Source organism: Ursus maritimus, unplaced genomic scaffold (genome assembly GCF_017311325.1).
Source record: "Ursus maritimus isolate PB19 unplaced genomic scaffold, ASM1731132v1 scaffold_1, whole genome shotgun sequence".
Lineage (NCBI taxonomy): Eukaryota > Metazoa > Chordata > Mammalia > Carnivora > Ursidae > Ursus > Ursus maritimus.
Window position 1 is genome coordinate 86,131,592 of NW_024423343.1, and position 23,292 is coordinate 86,154,883.

The window sequence follows — 23,292 nt, forward strand, 5'->3', positions numbered from 1 at the left end:
TTCTGAAGCAGCAAAAAATTATAGATCCTTAGCATCCATCTTTCCCAAATCTGATGAGTTATTTATTACTAGTATGTCAAAATTGAAACTTCAAATTATTGTTGACATCTCTGCTATAATTTCATTTTTAAAATTTGTGTGTGTGTTTTAATGTCTTTATTTTCATTCATGTGGAGTATTAGAAGGGTGTGATGATAAATGTATTTTATCTTTCGTATTTAACTGGAAAACTTTTCAGATTTTTTTTCTACTTGTTCATATACAACTAACATGCCCTGCCAGCTCTATATTTCCAAGTTTCTACTAACATAAGACATGCACATATTAGCCATTTATGCTTATGCATAAAATACCAATTCTATATAAAAACTCATTTTTGTTTTGTTAAACAATGACTCTGACGTTTATTGTGAAAATTGTTACCCAGTACATGCTTGTATGTACAGTTACCTCAGAAATAAACAAATGTTGAATGGTGATCTTGCAGCACAAATTCCCAGATATTAACAAAATGCTTAATTTTGATAGTGTAATGGTGAAATTGTCATTTATTATCTATTATATGTAACTGTAATAAGAAATCATTAAAATTCAAAACTATAGCAGAGGGTTCCATTAATAAAAATAGCAGGATATCCATGATTTATAATGGAAGTTAATACCACCCAAAGTATTTTCCTATAAGCAAATTTTAGAATCAATTATTTTGAATGGAATGTAATATGTATGATGTATACATCTATACATGCATACATACGCATATATGTAAGACATTCAATCAAACCTAATTCAAATTGGATAGGTATTTGTATCATAATACTTTTCCCATTCTTCCATAGTGGGAAATGACACACAGTCATTAAATATACTGGTTTTTATGGCTATATAAATATATAAATTTATGTCATGATTTCAGTGGTACTTTATCAAATGACTATATCATAATTTCTCTCAATATCCTATAATAATTGGTCATTTCAGATATTTCCAATTTTCACAAGTATAAATAAAGTTATTTCCTTAGAATGGATGACTAATGGAGCAGTCACTAGATTTTAGGGAGATGCTAACAAATAAAATAAGTAGGGCAACATTTTTTTCCAACTTTACTCAATAACCTCAAAGCTTTAGACTTTGTTAATATAATTTATAGATTTAAATCAAGAGCTCTGGTATTCATTTTTAAAGTGTTGATTTTGGGGCACCTGGGTGGCTCAGTCAGTTAAGTGTGCCTTTGGCTCAAGTCATGATCTGGGGTCCTGGGATTGAGCCCCATGTCAGATTCCCTGCTAAATGGGATGTCTGTCTGCTTCTGCCTCTCCCTCTGTACCTCCCCTGCTTGTGTTCTGTCTTGTGCACTCTCTCTCTTGCAAATAAATAAATAAAATCTTCTTTAAAAAATCTTGATTTCAAGAATAGGTTTTGAAACTCGTATCAAGCTTTGTAACACCATCTTCAATAATTTTTTGAACATGTTTAACTAGTTTCAGTAATATCATAAAATAGATTATATCTGTTTTCTTCCATTGTTTCATTACTCGGACTTATTTTTTAGATGGACGATCATGAGTCTTCAACAAACTATTTTAAAATAGTACTTGAACAGTATATTTCCATTCCTACGTTTATGATAATATTGTTGTTTCTTTTGTACATGAAAGAAAACCTGCCTGATTCTAAATTTTTTTTCTAATGTTTTTCTCCCAGAACTCTGTTTTTAACATTTAACATTTTAACATTTTCTTCTAAAATTTTTTTGCAATAGAGGTGTGTGAAGTCAGTGTGAATTTTGTTCTATGTTCAACATGTTTTTTTTTTTTCTCAACACCACCAAGCAGTGCTCCCATTTTCAGAAGACATTGAGTATACCATGAATTTAATATAATTCTGAGCCTGTCTACCTGAAGATAGCGTCAGATCCCACAGATTAAGGGTTTATTCCCACAGGACTGCGCCCACTGCAGACACCAGTGTAAGTCCCGTTTTTGCTTCTGACAGACTGGCTGTAAACCAGTTCCCGTGACCCTTTCCTCTGGTTTGTTTAATTTTCTTTAGTGGCTCAGAAAACTCAGAAATGTTTACTTGCATTCACCAGTTTATTAAAATGAATATTAGAATGGGTGCAGATGAACAACCAGATGAAGAGGTACATAGGGCGAGGTCTACAAGTGTTCCAAATGCAGTAGCTTCTGTTCCCATGGAATTGGGGTGTCCCACCCTCCCAGCATGTGGATGCATTTACCAACCCACAAACCCATCAAATATCTTTGTTCGGGAGTTTTTACGGAGCTGAATCGGCAGGTTCCCCAGATCATTTTCTTCTTCACGAGGTTAGGGGGTGGGGCTGAAGATTCCAAGTTTCTAATCACTTGTTTGGTTACCTGTCCCATCTTAAGACTCCAGAGTCCCACCTTGTCACTTCATTAGCATAAACTCAGATGTGCTCAAAGTGGCTTCTTATGAATATTAAAAGACTATCACTTAGGAAATTCTAAGGATTGTAGAAACTTTGTGCCAAGAACTATGGACAAAAACCAAATATATTACTTTTTATAACCCACTTTGTTTATAATTGTATTTTCCTGTCTTCAAGTTCATGTGAATATTGTCACGAGTGAAAATTGTCCAGAATAAGTCTAAATGGGTCTCTCCCACTAAATTTTTCCTATGGTTTTTACTCTTCATGTGCAATGTTTTCATCAGTTATGTAGTTAAAAATTTTATCTTTGATTACTGCTTTTGTTCCAGGTTTTTAGTCGTTTTATAGTTCGGTAGCATCTAAGTCTTCTCCATATCTTTTGTATTTTTACTTATTTTTATCTCTACAAATTTATGTGGGAGAGTGTCTCAAATCCTTCTCATCAGTAATTCAATGTTTGAAAATGGCAATAGTGTTCTTTACTGTGCCACTTGTAAATTTTAATTTTGTTTTTGCCTTAGTGGAATTCCTATAATCTTCCCTTATCTCAAATATCTTCCTTTTTATCTCAGTCCCTTGCTTTTTATTAGCATTTTCTTTTCTTTTGACTTTCTGCTACTCCTTCATAATATCTTTTTTTAATTTAATTTATTTTGCATTCTATAAACTTTAGATATCAGGTAATTTTCTAATATGTTCTTCTGTTTCTACCCATATTCGGAAGTGTATTATTCCCTAAGCCTTTGGAGGAAATTCATTTTCCCTTTTTCTGAAGGTACTATACATTAGAATTATGTTTCTATCTTCCCATTGTTTTTCTACATATATATATTTTTAAGTAGGCTGCATGCCCACCATGAAGCCCAACATAGGGTTTGAACTCATGACTCTGAGATCAAGACCTCAACTGAAATTGAGGATCAGATGCTTATCCGACTGAGCCACCCAGGTACTCCTATGTCTTTTTTTTTTTTTTTTTTTTTTTTTTTTTAATTAGCTCTACATCCAGTGTGGGGCTTGAACTCATGACCCTGAGATCAAGAGTCTCATGTTCTACTGCCTGAGACAGCCAGGCACCCCGTTCAATTGTTTTTCTACCTTAGAAGGCAAACCTGTTGTTAGATAATAATCATCATGTATGTTTTGCCTTTGATTCTACTCAGATGACTTTCTTAAACCTTCAGCTTAAAAGCGGAGTGATTTATATGTCTCTTAACCTGATTCTCAGTGTCTATGAGTCTTTCATCTACATGTTCTAGACCATGTGGTATTTTCTTTTAATCAAAATAGTTGCTTCTATGACATCTTAGCTTTGTGGAATATATGAAAAACTACAATCCCCTTCTTTTATCTCTTCCCTCTACCACATTAGGCATTGGGGAACTGTGCCTCCAAAGGTCAAATAACTTCTTCCAGTTTTTATTTCCTAAATTTACTGCCAGGTTGTTCAGTTGCTTCCTGGAATGGTTGAAGAAAAATGAATATTACAGCCCATAATTAGGGAAAGGGGGTTAAGGTACTCTCTAAGAAGTAATGCTCATACAGTCATGTACGATTACTTGGTTTGCGGTTCATTTCGATTTACTACTTCTGAACTAGGGAATAGACAATGAGGTTGTGAAAACAATACATATTAACTTCTATTTTAATATATTTACTTTATTTTCCCTGGCTAAATATTCCTGTTACTAGTTGTGTTTCTTCATCCAGGCCCATTGGCCTCGTAATTATAGGATATCTCTCATTAAAGTTGGGGCAAGTTTTCCAACATTACCAGAATTTAGTGGGGATGTGAATTGTCACCTTGTATTTCTTCTGAGTTCCTTCCAAGTCATTTTAGTGGGTGATGCTACATCAGGGACTTACCTTAGGAACCATTTAAATCAAGTTCCTCAGCCTCTTATGTCCTTCAGTCAAATGGTACAATTCCTTTTCCTGGTTCACTTGTCCTGTTTGGACCTAAGGAATATATTCTTTTAATGAAATGCTCTAGTTTTATTGCCTCTAAATTGTAATGCTATCAGGCCAGTCTTTAAAATGATTTACCTAAACTCTTTCTCTTTTAGTGCCAGATGAATTGCCTTCATCTCTTTTTCTGAAGTTTCTGATAAATCTCTGCCTTTTCTATTAGAAAACATAGAAAATGCAAAGTAGTATCCAGAAATTAAAAACAAAAAGAACTTTGTTTGCCAATAGAGTAGCATGTTGAGAATTAATATTTGCCCCAAGGAAAATGGTTTCTCCTGTGAAGTTTATTTTTTTAGTATAATATGTATATCTCTTTATGAGAGAAAAACAAGAATCTAAAAGTACATATTTCTCAAAAGAGAGAAACATTAAAGTAGTTTTATTTACAAATAAAACCTCCCATGGGGTTCCATGTCCATGGTCCCCTTTCATCCAAGCCAACAGCGAGAAATACATAGACAGCCAAAGGAGAGCAAAGGAGAACTCACTTTCTTTTGGTTTTATTTGTAAGTCCAACAGTTTTAGTGCTTTAAAAATTGTTTATTTCTCGGTGGGATTCTTCCAAGGAATGATATATTCTCTATTAAACCCTGATGATTTAAACCCCTCAAAGAGCATCACCATTTATCTCCTATTGAGGTTTTCCCCGTGCACTTTCAGTTGAAATCAGTGGACATGTGGGTGCTTTCCATAGTTTGTCTATTGTAGACATTGCTGCAATAAACATTGGGGTGCATGTGCTCCTTCAAATCACTATGTTTTATCCTTTGGATAAATACCCAGTAGTGCAATTGCTGGTCATAGAGTAGCTCTATTTTTAACTTTTTGAGGAACCTCCATACTGTCTTCCAGAGTGGCGGCACCAGCTTGCATTCCCACCAACAGTGTAAGAGATTTTATTTATTTATTTATTTATTTATTTATTTATTTATTTATTTATATTATTGTTCATTTATTAAGATATTATTTATTTAATTTTGGGAGAGAGAGAGTGTACATGTGCACACAAGCGGGGTGGGGGGGATGCACAGAGGGAAAAGCAGACTCCCCACTGAGCAGGGAACCTGATGTGGGACTCGATCCCAGGATCCTAGGATCATGACTTGAACCTATGGCAGACACTTAGCTGACTGAGCCACTCAGACACCCTGAGTTTAACAGCAATCAAATTCCTGAGTTCCTGAAAGAAAGGAAGTTACATTTTTTGGATCTTTCAACTATGGAATTAGCCCCAAAGTTCTGTTCAGTAACATGTAGACTGGAGAGAAGTTAGAATTTGAGATTCAAAAAACATAAATAGTTCTTTCCTTGGAAGTGCTATTAGTGGGATATAATTGCCACTACCCACATAAAGGATAGTAGTGCTAAGGGTGAAGAACAGGGTAAAGGCTGTATTTCAAAGATTTAGAGAAAAAAAAAATTGACAGCAATTGATGGTCATTTGAATGTGGCAAGTGAAGGGAGGGAGATGTACTTATGTAACTCTGGTTTCCACCTTGAATTAAATAGGGGAAATCACAATTGATATAGGGAATACCAGATGAAGAACAGGCTTAGGCTTTGAGAACATTATCTTGAGGTTAGTGTTAGATTTGTTAAATTTCATGGACCTAGGAAATGTCTATGCTGAAAATATTTAAAAGGCAGTTTAAAATATTGGCCAGAGTTCAGAAAGTGTGTTGAAGATCAGTGTTCTAGAGATATAATCTGATCAGTTTTACCTCTAAAATATATCTTGGGTCAGTCCCTTTCTCCCCATCCCCATCACCAGTGTCCTTGTCTAGCTAATCATCACAATTGCTATTCTGGTTGCAACTGTAGACAGTCTCTAACTTCTGTCTCTAACTCTATAAATTGTGTTCCATAAAGCTGCCAGGGTGATAATGCTCTAAGAATGGGATTATATCACTTCTCTGCTTAAAGGCACTAGGTTGCAATTAAATAAAAATTCATGCTCCTTGCTGCATCTTTAAAGGCCTTGCAAAATCTGTTTCCTTGGATTCCAGACCATTCCTGTGTGATTCTTGAGATTTAAGGCTAACTAGACTTTCAGTTCTTCAAGCTGTTTTACCTCAGATTTGTCATGTGTGATTTCCTCTGCCTGGAAAGTTCTTTTCCAGTATGTTACCCCTAAATCCTATCCCACCCTCTGTGCTTACCCGTGTCAATATTTTTCTTATCCTTCATTTCTCAGAGAATGATCTGATCACCCCAACTCCTCACATTCTTCACCCTATTCCACAACTCAGCACTGTATTTTCTTGATACGTGGCACAATGTATACATATATATTTTTTAAAATTGATTTTCTGATTTGGGTCTAACTTGTCCCCTAGACTGTGTGGTTGATGAGTGTAGGGACCACCGCTGATTTGTCCCCAGCATACATATAGACCAAATGCCCATACTCTTCAGTTGCCCAGGGCTGTTCCATTTTGTGCCTGCTGACCTGACATGATTGTTACCAACACCTTCTTACTTGTTATCAACAGCTATTACACTCTCACAATTGTCTCCGTTTGGATGATAAATTACATGCCAGCTCATCATGTATACTAGACACTCAATAAATATTTGTTGAATAAGTGAATAAATGGGAGGGTCTAACACATATGTTTAAAAAAGCATAGAAAAAAGAGGAGAATGTGAAGTGCAATACTATAGCTCACTGACAATGTAAAATAAAAAGAGTTGAAGAAGCTATTTCATCCTGGAAAGTATGAAGGCTTGTGTATGTGTTTTGTGAGTGTGTAACAATATTAACTTTTTAAGAACTCATTAAACCTGTAGATGGAATGGTCCATAAAGGTCTCTCAAATTACAGTCTCTCAAAATATAGTTTTAATTCTATTTAGTTTGCCACTGGTAACTAAATGTTGTATCTTAAAACATTTTTTTTTATTGTTATAAAGATTTCTTTGCGTCTAGCTAACTTTTCTTCTCTTGAAACTAAGGTCTATTACTGCTGTTCTGCTAGTTGGTAGATGGTAATTGGAAATGGAGGAGGAACTAAATCCTTCTAATCTTCTATGTGATTGAAATCTGTAATCAAAGTAATATTTATCTTAATAGGCCCATTTTTTTCATTTTCAAATCATTAGAAAATTAGTAGAAAAATAATACTAGAAAATTAGTAAATGTCATTAAAGTTTTTTCTTTGTAATTATTTCTTTAAATGCAGATTTTTAAGAGTTTAAAAATTCAGAGTATTTAGGTATTTAATATGTATGAGAGAATAGCTGGAATTTCTTTCAGATAATTTACTTTTAAATATATATCTTTTTCTCTATTTTGACACTGAGAAGTGGTATTACTTCATACTATTTTAAAATATTATTCAGTATTCACTCAGAAAAATATTGTGTCCACTGGTCATATACATTTATATGACTATAACCTTAAAATATATTTCTCTAAAATATTTAAAATATGTAGACATTCGGACTTTCAATAATTTTTTAAAGAAAGCATTTACAGGCAGAATTTTAAAAATAACTTTGCAAGCTGCTAATGAATATAACATGTTTTGACTTATAATTTCAGAATTTTCACTCCATTTAAATGCAAAGAAAAACTAGAAAATTATTTCACTTAATTATAACACATTTTCTCATTAGTATTCAAAATATATTTCATTTATCCAAAGCAGATAACTGGAATAACTCCATTTGTCTAGAAAATATCAAGAAACACCAAGAAAGCAATGTTTCAATGTATATGTATTTATGTTGTAAACATTTGTACATATGTATAGGTATGCCTATATACTCCAAAAACAAACACACGCACACACATATATATGCACATGTCTTTCACATACATCTATACATACATGCCCAGGTCTTTCACTTACATTGATACGTACACACATTGTATATACGTGTATGTGTGTGCTCATGCACATTTACATTTATGTGTGTATATATCCAGGAATGGTGCCGAAATGGTTAATTTTATTTCAAACGATAAACAACATAGAAAAATAAGCAACCCAAATTATAAAATGTAGTTACTTTGTGCTTCAGCATTAAAAGTAACAAAGTTTATGTTTTGTTAATATTTAAATACTAACACTATATGTGAATTGTATTTATTGATGAATGGGGCCTGGAATAGAGGAGGCAGGTGGGTATAAGAAAGTACATGGGCTTTGGCATCAGATAGATCTGACTTTGAATATAGGTTTTGCTACTTACATAATCTTAGAAGTTATTTACCTCCCTGACCTTCAATTTCTCCATCTACTAAAGTAAAACTATGTATTACATGATGTACCAACAGAAGTGCTTTGTTAAGCAATGCAAAATGTGATTTCTATACTTAGTGCTCAAACCTGTGGGGTTCAGATTCACCTGTCATGTTCTTAAAGGAAATTCACAGACCCAAGTACTTTCAGAGTAGGATTATTGGGATGGTCTCAAAACCCTGACCTATGAGAACTAGCAAGATTTATCCTGGGAAAAGAAACAACTAATGCATGAAATCTAACTTCAAAATCCAAAGAGCTGACATTTAGGAATACTTACTTTTCTCTCTTGGTCTATTTGGGTAGGTGGAATTATGAAAATTGAGTTTTGAACATAATATAAAGTAGGTAGGTATTATTATATTGCAGACCCTGATGACAGACTGTGAATCTATTCAAACTCTGAAAATGATATAAATTGCGTAAAATATGTATTACAGAAACTATAATGTGAGTAGAAAAAAATAACAGCAACATTTCTCTAATTTCAGGAATTAAGGTAAATAATTGAGTAATATCATTAAAAATTAAGAAAGTTTCAAATCAAGAATATTGGAAAGGGTTAATATAGAAAGAAAGAGAGGTCTTTGTTAGGATAGAAGAAAGAAAGATTGATTATATTTAAAACCTTAACATGGAAAGACAGGCAGTTAATAAACTTTATGTCTAATGGTAACAGTCCATTTAACCAAGTAGCAAACTCATTATGTATCCAGTGCAACTCTGTGCATTTTATTTCTAGTATGCCATTTAATATTTACAACAATGTGGAATGGGCAATAATATATAATTGCCATATTGAAGATGAAAAAAATGAGGATTGAAAAAAAGAAAAAAAATGAGGATTAAAACAGTTAAATAATTGCTTAAGGTCACACATTTGGTAGAGCAAAGATTTAGAATCAGAATTATTTTACATCAGAGTTTGAGCTTTTAACCATTTTACAGCTTCTATAGAGTATCAGTTTTTGTGTTTTGTTTTTCACTCCAACGTTTCACATTGACATTTAACTTCTCAAATAGTTTGGCTACATGTTTATGTGTACCAACAATTCAGTAAAGAATCTGACAAATGTAAAAATTTCAAAAAAATTCCTCGATTAATTTTCTATCAAATGCTTGTAAATGTTCACAATTATTTTTCACTGTTATTTTAACTTTAATGAATTAATTTTATGGAATCTATTAGTTTGCAGGTAAATTATATAGTGAAAATTACATTCTTTAGCTTTTTCAGATTCGAATTGTATAGATTATAGATTGTGACATATGCGTTGTCACGTGTAGCCATTAATTTTAATGAGATCAATTTTCCCAAGTCACAAATTGCTGGTCTTAATTTTATTATGAAGTCTTAGTTTTTCTGTCAAATTCAAATTTTACCATATAAGTTTAAGTCAGTGTCCATTCTATTTTGTTCTGATTGTATTGCTGGCATCTAATTTTTTTGAGGATCAATATTTATATTTTCAGACTTGTTAACAAGATGCAATTCCTCAGTAAATTTTGAATCTATTATAAGATTTATTATTATGGTTTTAACTATCATCACTAGCTAATTGAATGAATCTCATGGACCTGACCTCAGAGGTGTACCAGTGCCACCTACGTAGAGAAGAGATGCTTCTATTCCTTCCTGGAGATTTCTGTTAGGGGGCTCTTGATAGCTATCAGCTTGGAGTAAAGATCAAGTTCAGTGCTGTGGGATTTTTAGAAACAAACAACTGTGCTGTCTGGATTTGGGTTGGATTTTTGTGATGAGGGTGGAATCATGAAATGTTAAACAGTTTTTAAGCATTCACCAAAAATGTGTGTCCCCTGGATTGAATCTGAGATGAGAAAAAATGAATTTATGCCTCCATCACCAATATTTCAATTAGAATTTTTGCATTTCTTTTTTTTTTTTTTTTTAAAGATTTTATTTATTTGACAGAGATAGAGAGAGCCAGCGAGAGAGGGAACACAAGCAGGGGGAGTGGGAGACGAAGAAGCAGGCTCATAGCAGAAGAGCCTGATGTGGGGCTCGATCCCAGATCGCCGGGATCACGCCCTGAGCCGAAGGCAGACACTTAACCGCTGTGCCACCCAGGCGCCCCAGAATTTTTGCATTTCTAAGAGACATACCACACTTCCAGTTTTGTAGGTTCGTAACTAAGTTCTTTTGTTGTTGTTTTTTCGTATTTCATAATCATAAACTTAACTCTGCATTCCAGCTAGACTTGGGAGTAAGAAAAATATGGAACCCATAGAATTGCAGCAAGAGCACAAAGATTATAGGATGTTTTGAGCAGATGGGGGTAAAGGGGTACTCTCCTGAGCCATAGAAGGAATGGTCTAGTAGTCAAGATAAAACAAGTCAAATTTATTAGATTTGTCACAGTCAGCCATGGTGATCCAATGGCTGGTCTTGCCATTCCTGGACCCAAGCCACTCCATTGCTTCCATAATATTCATGTCGCCTTTCACCTTGCCAAATACCACATGCTTACCATCCAACCACTCAATCTTGGCAGTGCAGATGAAAAACTGGAAACTGTTTGTGATGTGTCCAATGTTTGCCATGGACCAGATGCCAGGACCCATGTGTTTCAGGATGAAATTCTCATCATCAAACTTCTCCCCATAGATGGAATTGCCACCAGTGCCATTATGGTGTGTGAAGTCACTACACTGGCACATAAATCCCAGAATAATCCTGCGAAAGCAAGACCATTAAAACCAAATCCTCTCCCTAGTGCTCAGAGCATGAAAGTTCTCTGTTGCCTTTGGAACTTTGTCCCAAGGGCTCACTGTCCACAATGATGTCGAAGAACATGGCAGGTTTGACCATTGGTGGGAGGCGCGGGTGGCTCCCAGGTGGCGGCATCTGCAAGGCCTGTAACTAAGTTCTGAATCAAGTCATACATCTCAAGATTACAACTGGAACTTTGAAGCAAGTTTTCTCCATGTTTAAGCTTATGCACAATGATTAAACCCAAGTATGGATTTATATGGAGCCAGTGTATATGAGTGTATGATATTCTCCAGAAGTAATATTCAGTCCCGCTGGTTCCAATAACCTGATCCTATGATTAAACATAGGCAAATGAAATAGAAAGTATAGACGAAGATTTCTCAGTTGCTAACAAAAACATTCTGGAAATAATTTGCTTTGGTTTCTATTCGGTTAGAAATGAAATCAGGATTGGCTTAAAGAGAAAATAGTAAGTGGAAAGGTCACAATGATACCAAATAATGTTTTTGTTAGAAATAAATGTACAGAAAAAGTGGAAATTCAGGAGGTAATTATGAGGAAGATTTTATGTTTAACACCTTAGACAGGAAGCAGTTCATAAGTATTTCAGTGTTTCTTTTAAAAAACCAAAGAATTTCGTACTTAAATGAGAAAACAAATAAAGGACAAAGAATACTTATCCTGAGTGGCTGCTTTACAATCTCTGTAAACACTCAAACACTTATTGCTTTGTGGCAAAGAGCATGGGTCATATACTAGATCAGAGCGCTTTGCACAATGCAGTCCTGTGTTTGATCAAAATGAAATGACTAATGCTATTATGTGTCCTTTTGAAAATAAAAAGTTAGCACAAAGGCATGATAATGTCTTTTATTTTAATGATTTTATAGTAATAATTTTATCTGTCCAATATAGGAAGAGATCAGTAAAAATGGCAGGACTCTTTTACACCTTCACATATAATCAATATCCTTCACATATGATCATTATGGCGATGAAAGTTATTGGCTGCTTAAATAACCAAAAGTGTACATTAGTGCCCTGGCACTCAGTTTTGTGACCAGTTTTATCATTTTAAGCTTAAATGCTTTTGAAATTAGTAATAGCAGAAGATCAAACAGCTGGGAAATCAGCATGCAGAGAGAAAAAGAGCAAAGCTGCAAAATGAATTTATAAATGTTACTGGAAGAGCTGAGAGAAAGTTGCTGAGAAGTCCAAGACCCAATGTACCTTAATAAATACAAGCTATATGAAAAAACGTCTACAAAGTGTTCAACACTATTTTGGACATACACCTACTACCTACCACCCCTTACCTTTCTTCCTGATTTTTCTCTGACGTATTAGAACTATTGAGTAGACATGATTCATAGCCTCTGAGGTTACTAGGTCAGGAAAATGGAACACACAATGTATTATATCCTAATATGCATGGTATCTATGAAGATTGTACATTGAAATAGTGATCATGTACATTCAGGTTTAATAAATAGGTAGCAAAATTGCGATTTTGATGAATTTCTCCATGAGAAGATAGAATACTGGGATTACTGCGTTTTACACAAAATAGAAGCACATTGTTTTCTTTTTTCATTTTAACCAAGCAGGAGGGTTTCTAAGCCCTCGCTAGGTTACCTTTGTTCACATTAGCCTGCCATTGTATTTTTTAAATTCACATTTTAATGGCAGTCATATAAACAATGCAGTAACTGCCAGCAATCAAATTACATTCTTATTCTGTCATTTAAGCATTATATGTTAAAATAATAAAAACAACTTTTGTACATGTTTATTCTGTTCTTCAAAGCAGAATTTCTTCTACGTCTTTCCTAGAGTCTTATGAGAAAAAGGTGGTCAATATTTGTTTTTTGATTGACGGAGAATATGAACAATGAAGTAGAGCCAGAGAGTAATTTTTGTGATTTGGCCACCTTAATGGCACCAGGTATTAAGAAAAAAATGTTTGGAGAGGAAAACGTTTGTGATATTTTGTAATCATAATGCCAATATAAAGGAAAGGTAGGACATACTGGATGTATATATTTTTCTCTACTCGGGAAAAAGGCATAGTTTTATTTATTTTATATTCAGAATTGTAAAATCCAGCTGTGTTACAGGCTTAATTTAAGTGTAAAAATTATCCTTTTTTGCTTAATTAAGGTAGATAACACTATATATGTACATATTTAGTCAACATAAAACACAATTGTCAACAGCCACCTTAAAACAGTTTTACAAGATGGATATATATATATATATATGGATTTATATGTATGTATATGTATATATGTATATATATATCAACTTGTACATATGAATTGTGAGTTAAATGTCACAAAAAGAAGATATGCCATGAATATTCAAGAAATACTTTTAGTCCCTTCTCCATGTGAGATAGACTGGTGGTGGATTTTCTTGCTCTCTGGTCTTACCAGATACTGAAGACTCAAGTGTCTCTTCCATGTTACCATAATCCTCCAAGAGGATTCCACATTACCATGATCATCCAGGACCCTACCTTTCTTAACTTTGGGACCTAGAAGCATCTTGGGACATTGAAGTTAGATGCCCATGTGGGCGGTTCAGATGGGACCCACCAAGATCTCAGGGCACACATTCCGCTTTTCTGGATGGTGCGTGGACACCAGTCAGTAGTAGGACCAGCTGAGCAGTTGAAGTAGCTATTCGGTACAGGCAACACTGGATGGCAAGAGGTCTGTGGGTGTGAGCCCTGCATTCAAATGTCTCTTTGATACTGACAAGAAATGACAAAGGAAATGAATTGAGGAGATTCTCAATGCTAACTTTCTGGCCCATCCAGATGGACAGACCTTATCTCGGGTTCCAGAAACCTCTGTGAAAGTCTAGGTCAGGCATCCCCTTTGCTAGAATCAACAACACTATTAGGTCATCTAGGGAGTTTAGCTAACCTATTTACTTTTAATTATTTTCCAAATCTATTGTTCTGACATACAGTTAATTTGCTACGTTGTCCTTGATTCTTGATATTTTTTTCCAAATAAATGTAGTTTATCTAATTTTTTTAGGTTTGGGTTTTAGAAATATTATTTTTAATATAAACTTCAACGCCTATTTTTAAAAGTAAAAACTAAGCATTAATTCTTTTCTTATTGTATTTAGTTATGAAAAACTTTTTTTTTCAAGTTCTTATTTAAATTCTAGTTAGTTAACATACAGTATAATATCAGTTTCAGGTGTAAAATTTAGCGATTCATCACTTACAACACCCAGCGCTCATCACAACAAGTGCTCTTCTTAATACTCATCACTTATTTAACCTAGTCCCACCCACCTCCGCTCCAGCACCCCTCAGTTTGTTCTCTAGTTAAGAGTCTGTCTCCTGGTTTGCCTCTCTTGTTTTTTTTTCCCCCATGTTCATGTGTTTGTTTCTTAAATCCCACATATGAGTGAAATCATGGTATTTGTCTTTCTCTGACTGACTTATTTCACTTAGCATAATACACTTTAACTCTACCCACATTGCCATATGTATGCCTTTGGCAAAGAGAAAGATCACTTACAAGGAAATAAAGACATTAATATTTTACCCATAACTTCACATAGGCACCGTGTTTGTGCTGGAGATTCAACGCAGAGCAAAACACTGAAGGTCCCTGCCTTCACAGAGCTTATAATCTAGTAAAACCGAGGACATGGACAAGGACTTTAAGAATAATTGTTTTGTGATGCCTAAAATATTTTGAGAGAGCGAGAGAATAAAATCACCATAATGTCACCAGGTCCAGCTGTTACATGTACCATAGAAGTTACTAGAGTTTAATGGTTATCTTGGAAAATCTTAGACAAGTTTTATTTTGTTAAGCTCATCCTTTGACAGCCAGATATTAAGAGTGTTTTATTCTCTTTTATAGGTAATCATACAGACACCTAAAATATTTTATTCTAAAAAATCTGCCTTTAGATTTCTGCCACAATAAGAACTTTTTTTCATTGCCATTGCTCATTAAGGAATAAAGCTTTTGATGAACTTGTGAAATCTTGGGAAGGCTAATTTCCCTCTGTACTATCAGTCATTGTTTGAAGATTTAAATTTCATAAAAAGAACAGTCATCTGCAAAAGTCTTTGCTACTTAGATTACAGAGTTTTATTATCCATTTGAGCACTGCAATTTGTGGATAGCATAGATGACAAATTATAATTTTCTCTTTTCTGTGGAATTTTACACAAAGCTCTTGAGTTTCACATTAAAAAGCCCTTGATAAGTGAAGATGCATGACTATATATTTATATATTCCATTAACAAAAGGAGTAGCATCAAACACAAGTTCTATCCATAACATGTGGCTGATAAGTCATGGTCAATAGAAATTAAAGATAGTGTTTTAGGAAATGTGCAAAACAGGTTTTTTTCATTAATTCATTATTTTATTTATTCATACAACAAATACATAGTAAATGCCTATAATGGGTCACTCTCTCTCTTATGGGACCTAGGAGGACAACAGTGCATAATTTCGTGCTTCTTTGGAGCTCACATTATAGTGCAGGAGACGAATAATAAAATGAATTAAATATATCCATCAAATAGTTACAAAATTTTTGGAGCAAAAGAAACAGGACAAAGGAACAGTCTATAATAGAAGTAAATGGTGGTATTTTAAGCAGTGATCCATGGAGTATTCTTTAAGGATGTAACATTAAAGCTCTAGGGTATGAGGAGAGCTGAGGAATGGGTGTTCCAGAGAGAAGGACAGCAAATACAAAGGCCTTGAGATAGAAGAAAGCTTGATAAATCAAGAAAAAGCAAGAAACCAGGCATAGCTGGAGAGAGTCAGCACAGGGGACATTAGAGTTGGTTAGGTCAGAATTGTGACCAGAGGCCACACCATCCTGGATCTTGCCACCATAGGAAGGGCTTTGGATTTATTCTAAGTAAAATTGGAAGCTTCTGTAGGGTTTGGGGAAGTGTGAAATAATCTGACCTTGTTTTAGAAAGATTACTCTGTTTCCTAGAATGAAGGAAAGGAAAGTAGAATGGCCGTACTACTTTTAGAATTACTATAGTTCTACTATAGTAGATACTATAGGTATCACCCTGTATAAATTTAAGAATGCAGTAAGCACTGTGCAGATACTGAAATAAGAAAAGCATCTTATTTCAAATCTGCCTATCAAAACGAAGCTCATGATCTGTCAGTGCTGTTTAACTGAACCGGCATAATTTATTTATGCACAGTGAGCCCAGGATATGTATTACAGCAGAACGGCTGGAGAAAGATGCCTTAGGATCCTGCAGAATGTTTCACCATGGCCAAGATAAAAAATGACTATTATTTTTTAATAAATAATTATTGAAGTTGCAATTCATAACATTTTCTTCAAAGACTTATTTAGACAACAAGGAATGGTCAAGAGAACTCTAAAGGATTTTTTTTCCCTTATTGGGGGAAATATTTAGATTCTGAGCACCTGTTCAAAGGATATAGCACACCTTTACACAAAATATAAAGTATAAAATGATTATATATATGTAATGATATATATATATATGAGATAATGGGATGTATCCTATATATATGATATAATGATATAATATTATCTATATCTATATCTATCTATCTATCTATCTATCTATCTATATAAAATTCATGGGGTTTAAATCCCACTTCACTATTGAATTACCTGACCTGTCTATGGCTTCTCATCCTTAAATTTGGGATAAGAATTCCACCTGCTTACACAGTGGTTGTGACAATAAAATGAGTTAGAACATGTCCCTCCAGGAATGTTAGCCCATGCTTATAACCACTAGGCATATCACAGTGCTTTACAGAGAATTAATATGACTCATTTTATAGTCAGAGTTTTGTTTTATTTACATGAGAACTTGTTACACAATAAAATAACAAAGTGACAGGAAAAAAAAAAAAAACTTTGAGACATTCAGAAGATTCCCCACGAACTCTGAGATAATGTCATTTAATGCATGGCAAACTTCTTTTAAAGTCTTTTAAAATTATAAACTCATGCTCAAATTACATCACTCTACATATGATGTGGGTGTCTATGGTTGCATTTTTGACTTCTTGTCTAGAAGAGGAATGCCAAATGCTTATGTTTTGATCATAAATGAGAATTAATTTTAGAAGGTAGGTGTTAGAGGATTTTTGTAACCCACTTTTTCAGTATAGTCAAATTTTACTGGATCTTAGATTGATATATTTCTTTAATTGGAATTTTCGAGGGCACAAATGTCAAAGTATTCCAATAATTTACACTTTTGATAAAACACCTACCAGGCTATGCGACAGGAGCTGCAGTGTGAAGGACAGATAGCAAAATGAGGTCTGTGGGGCTGGAGCAGGTGTTGTCCAATTCACATCAAGCTCCCATTGATCAAGAGAAGTGAAATGATAGACAACAAATTGAGGAAATATTTGAATTCTAAAATAACTTTCATGAAGAAGCAGAAGTGCTTTTGGACCAAAGATATAGCTTGAAAGCAATTTGGCTTGTTGAATAGCTTACATTCCCTTCTTATGTATGGAAAGATCTGAAGAAAAATCTCTAAACATATTCAAGTGCAGAACAGAAGTTGCATACTCCCCAAAGCCTATTCTTGATATGGGCCATTGTAGGAGACTTAGAGTTATTGAAATTACCGTTTATGTTGACAGAGGCATGAAGGGTGGAAGATAAACCACAAAGTTAAAGATCTCATTTCAGTCAGGGACATTCATCCATCTTCTGGCTAACAGCAATTTGTCCCCTCCTTTCTTTCCAGAGCATCATTTCTTTGTATCTGTTCTTAGAGCCTTGGTGCCACTGGCTACAAAATTAACATCAATTCTGCTCCTAGAATGATCTCTGGTCATTCTCATATCCATTTTGTGTCTCTCAATTGAGTAGGAATTCTTAACTTTGTAATTGTTTCTGAGGAACATTTCAAACTTTTATCCAAAGCCATTTGTAAATAAGCTGTTTGTGAGCCAGATCCCAAGTTTAGTTCTTATTTTTCCACAGGACTTTTGGTTCTGTTCATTCCTTGGACTGTCTTCTCAACCAAGTGGCTTTAGACTTCAGCAAGCAATATCACATTCATGTTGAGTCTTTTCCACCAAATTAGTAAAATGCTTTTCCTCCAGAATATTGAGGAGAAATAGGCTGTGTTTGTGGCTAATGCATTTATTTCCCAAACTTCAAGGAACTTTAGCTTCTTAAACTGAATCTCATTAGAAAAATAATGTACAATGTTGTTTATTTTAGTATAGCAATTATTTCTAATTGAACACATATTTAATGATATTTCCAGTTACCTTGACTTTCTTTAGAGAATTGCATGTATGAGCATTATTACAAATAATGGAAAAGAATGTGGTGTATTTCAAAATAAATAGGCTCAAAACAGTGATTGGTATACATAGACCATATATGTTTATATTATATATATATAAAACACTACATACATAACACAACATATAACATTATATAATACCACTATATTATATAATATATATATCATGGCTCCTAAAGAATAGGCATTAGGGTTTATGTTGTAACTTTATTACCTTACAACATGAGTTGAATATAGAAAATACTAGCACATCTATAATGAGTAATTGAATGCATGAATACATTTTCAATCTATAAAAGAACAATATAATGGAAACTGTATTTTTTATTTCCAAGAGTGACCCTCAAATTATTCTGGCTGGGCTTTATGCAGCATATCTGAGAATTCTTTTCATGAAAGCATTAGCTGATGAATGTCTGCTGACCTGGAATTAATGCTTATTATTGAATTAACTGTATATTGTATGCCATGCTACTATACATAATCAGCCAAAGACATTGATTCTTCCATGCTAAGGGTTCAAGAAGCTTTATACAAGAATCAATATTGATTTTTGCAGGTGCAATCTAGAGCAAATTTCTTGATTGTGAAAGACTATTTTTCAAAGTGGCTCACAAAGCTCCTAGTTTCTTCTAATATATTGGCCGCAATAATGTCAGCTCAGAACCAGTTATTTGCAGAATATTGGCTGCCAGAGGTTGTTGCTTATAACAGTGGGTCTACATTGATCTCAGTTTTGTTTAAAATACTTGTGAACTGGAAATTTATTTATGTTTTCAATACCCTCAGATAAATGGCCAGGCTGGGAAGATAGTGTAGATTACTGAAAATTACCTAAAATAGATTCAGGGAGAAGATTGACTGAGTTTTGCCAGATATATGGTGTTCAACATGTCACTTCATGATCAAATACAGGTGTGAATCCTACTAAGTTACTAATTAGGTGTCTTAACAGTTTTCTAACTTTTTATTTCATATATATATAAATATATATAATTAAACATAAAATATATAAAATATAAAATAAATTTTATATATATCTATATCTATATCATCTATATATTCCAGACAACAAAAAATATGAAACTCACCATTCTTTATTTTCACCATATTCTTCATCATGACTGGTAACTTGTCCAATAAAGTTTCCATCTATTGTAATAAAGGTTATAGAATAAGAATATCTAATATAGGTTATAAGACTCAGACTACAGATGGGCAAGTGTGCCATTCTTGCCAATGGAAAAATCACTGCTGAGGGTGTCTTTATAATGAAATTCAACTACCTCAGCTCTAAAGTTACTACAACCCAAATCCAAAGAACAGGATTGTCATTTGTAGCTAAGTTACACCAAGATAGAAGTGGATAATCAATGAATAATAATAATAACAATAATGTAATAAAGAATGTTTTAAAATTGGAGCCCCACTGAAGTGGAATTGCTCTTATACCAAGCACATCACAAAATTCTCTTTATAGAAGCCCTAGATGACTCATATATTATTCTTTTTGGCTATAGTAATAATTATCTTTCTTTTGTGTTTTTATCATGTACCAGGCATTCTACTGAAAGGTCCACATAGGATTTAATCTGCACAGTAACTCTATAAAATATATCTTCTGAAGAAAGATACATATGCTGGTCAGGTCCAAGAAATGAAGTAGCTTATAGTCTCAAATAGGAAATTATAAACTGGAACTCAAAACTGAGCTTTCACCCTTTCTTTAAAAGAACTTATTTTTTATAACACTTTTAGATTTACTGAAAAATTGAGATGATGGTAAGGGAGTTAGTTCTCATATATCCCATACCCAGTTTCCCTTATTACTAATATATGAGATATTTGTTATAAGTAATGAACCATATTGATACATTATTAACCTGTCTACAGTTGCTTAGATTTCTGTAGTTTTTACTTAATGTACTTTTTAATATTTTTGCTGCAGGATCCCATTTGGAATATACCACATTACATTTAATTGTCTTGTTTCTTTGGACTTTTTTTGGCTGTGGCAGTTTCCTCAAATTTACCTTGTTTTCAATGACCTAGATGGTTTTGAGGGGTAATGGTCAAGTAATTTGTAAAAAGTGTCTCAAATGGGGATTTGTCTGATTTTCTCAAGGTAAGACTGAAGTTACTTGTAGTTCAGAAGAAGACTACCTATGTAAAGTGTCATTTTAATTACATCTTATCAAACATAAATATACTATCAAGATGAATTATGACTGGTAATATTATCCTTGATTACTTGGCCTAGATAATGTTTCTCAGGTCTCTCTACTGTAAAATCACTATTTTTTTCCTCCTTTGCATCATTTACACTTTGGACAGAAGACACTATGCACAGTGTAGCCTAAAAATGAAGAGTTTGCTCCCTTTTCTTGAGGGGGTATTCATATAAATTAGTAGGAATACCTACGTGGGAGAATTATTTATGTTAGCTGTAGGTTATTGAGGATGTCCTTTATCAAGTTGAAGAATTCTCTAGCTCTAGTTTGGAGAGACTTTTTATCATGAATGAGTGTCAGATTTCATCAAATGCTTTTTCTGCACCAATAGATGTGATCAGATGATTTTTTTTCTTTAGTCAGTTGATGGGTTACATTAATTGATTTAAAAATGTTGAACCAGTCTTGCATGCCAGAAGTAAATCCCACTTGGTCGTAGTATGTAATTCTTTTTGTACATTGTTGTATTTGATTTGCTAATATTTTGTTGAGGATTTTTACAGCTACATTCACAAGAAATATATATCTGCAGTACAAGCGAGAGAATCTTAAGCAGGCTTCACATCCAGCACAGAGCCCGTGGCGGGGGTCGATCTCACAACACTGAGATCATAACCAGAGCCAAAAGCAAAAGTTGGGCACTTAACCAGCTGAGCCACCCAGGCACCCCTGCAGTATTTTTTTTTTTTTTCTCGTAAGACTTTACCCGGTTTGGGTCTTAAGGTCACATTAGCTTCATACAATAGGTTATGAGTAGTATTCCCTCTGCATCTATTTTCTGGAAGAGATTGTAGAGAATTTGGTATAATTTTGCTTTCTAATATTTAGTAGAATTCAATAGTGACGGGCACCTGGGTGGCCTAGTTGATTAAGCACCTGCCTTCTACTCAGGTCATGATCCCAGAGTCCTGGGATCGAGTCCCGCATCAGGTTTCCTGCTCAGTGGAGAGTCGGCTTCTCCCTCTCACTCTGCCCCACCCCCCTGTTCGTGCACGCTCTCTCTCTCTCTCTCTCTTTTTTTCTTTTTAAGATTTTATTTATTTATTTGACAGAGAGAGAGGCAGCGAAAGAGGGAACACAAGCAGGGGGAGTGGGAGAGGGAGAAGCAGGCTTCGTGCCAAGCAGGGAGCCCGATGTGGGGCTGGATCCCAGAACGACGGGATCATGACCTGAGCCAGCAGAGCTTAACCACTGAGCCACCCAGGTGCCCCTCTCTCTCTTTCTCAAATAAATAAATAAAATCTTGAAAGGAAGGAAGGAAGGAAGGAAGGAAGGAAGGAAGGAAGGAAGGAAGGAAGAAAGAAAGAAAGAAAGAAAGAAAGAAAGAAAGAAAGAAAGAAAGAAAGAAAGAAAGAGAAAGAAAGAAAGAAAAAGAAAGAAAAAGGTTTATTAAAAAAAATTCGCTAGTGAAACTATCTGGGTCTGGTGCTTTCTATTTTGGAAGATTTTTGTTGATGCATCTTCTTTAGTAGATTATTGATTTTTTTTTTCCGTGTGTGAGTTTCAGCAGTTTGTTTCTTTCAAGAAATTGTTCCATTTCATCTAAGTTATCAAATTTGGGGGCATAGGTATTCATTTGTTCATAATATTTTTTTATTATCCTTTCAGTCTCCATGGCAACAGTCACAATGGCTCCTCTCTCATTTCTCATATTAGTAATTCATGTTTTCTCCTTGTGTTTTAGTAAACCTGCTGGAAGTTTATCAATTTTATTTTCAATTTTCAAAGAACCAGCTTTGATTTTGTAGACTTTATTGTTTTCCTGTTTAATTTATTTATTTATGCTCTTATTTTTGCTATTTTCCTTCTTTGCTTTAGGCATATATAGTTCTTCCTTTTTAGATTCCTAAAAATAGAAGCTTAGATTATTGATAGGTCTTTCTTTTTTTCTAATACATGCATTTAATGCACTAAATTTCCCTATAAACACAGATTTTGTTCTTGTCACTATTGTATTTTAAATTTTATTTAGTTCAAATATTTTAAAATTTCTCTTGAATCTTTTTTGACACATATGTTATTTAGTAGTATGTTAATAATTTCCAAATATTTGGGATTTTCTAAATACTAATTTCTAGTTTAATCCCATTATGTCTGACAACATACTCTGTATGATTTCTATTTTAAATTTGTTTAAGTGTGTTTTATTGTCTAGAATAGGATCTATATTAGTAAATATTCCATGTGAGTTGAGAAAATGTATTTAGACTGGTATCCAAAATCTATAAAGAACTTATCAAACTCAACACACAAAGAACAAATAATCCAATCAAGAAATGGGCAGAAGATATGAACAGGCATTTCTCCAAAGAGAACATCCAAATGGCCAGCAGACACATGAAAAAATTGTTCAACAT

General features: G+C 34.0%; 1 protein-coding gene and 1 pseudogene across 1 annotated transcript in view; one reads left to right on the forward strand and one right to left on the reverse strand.

Moving 5' to 3' along the window:
- Positions 1-23,292, forward strand: part of LRP1B (LDL receptor related protein 1B) — a 1,456,161-nt gene that overhangs the window by 1,080,613 nt on the left and 352,256 nt on the right. The window lies entirely within an intron of this gene.
- LOC121106310 lies at positions 10,943-11,463 on the reverse strand (annotated as a pseudogene).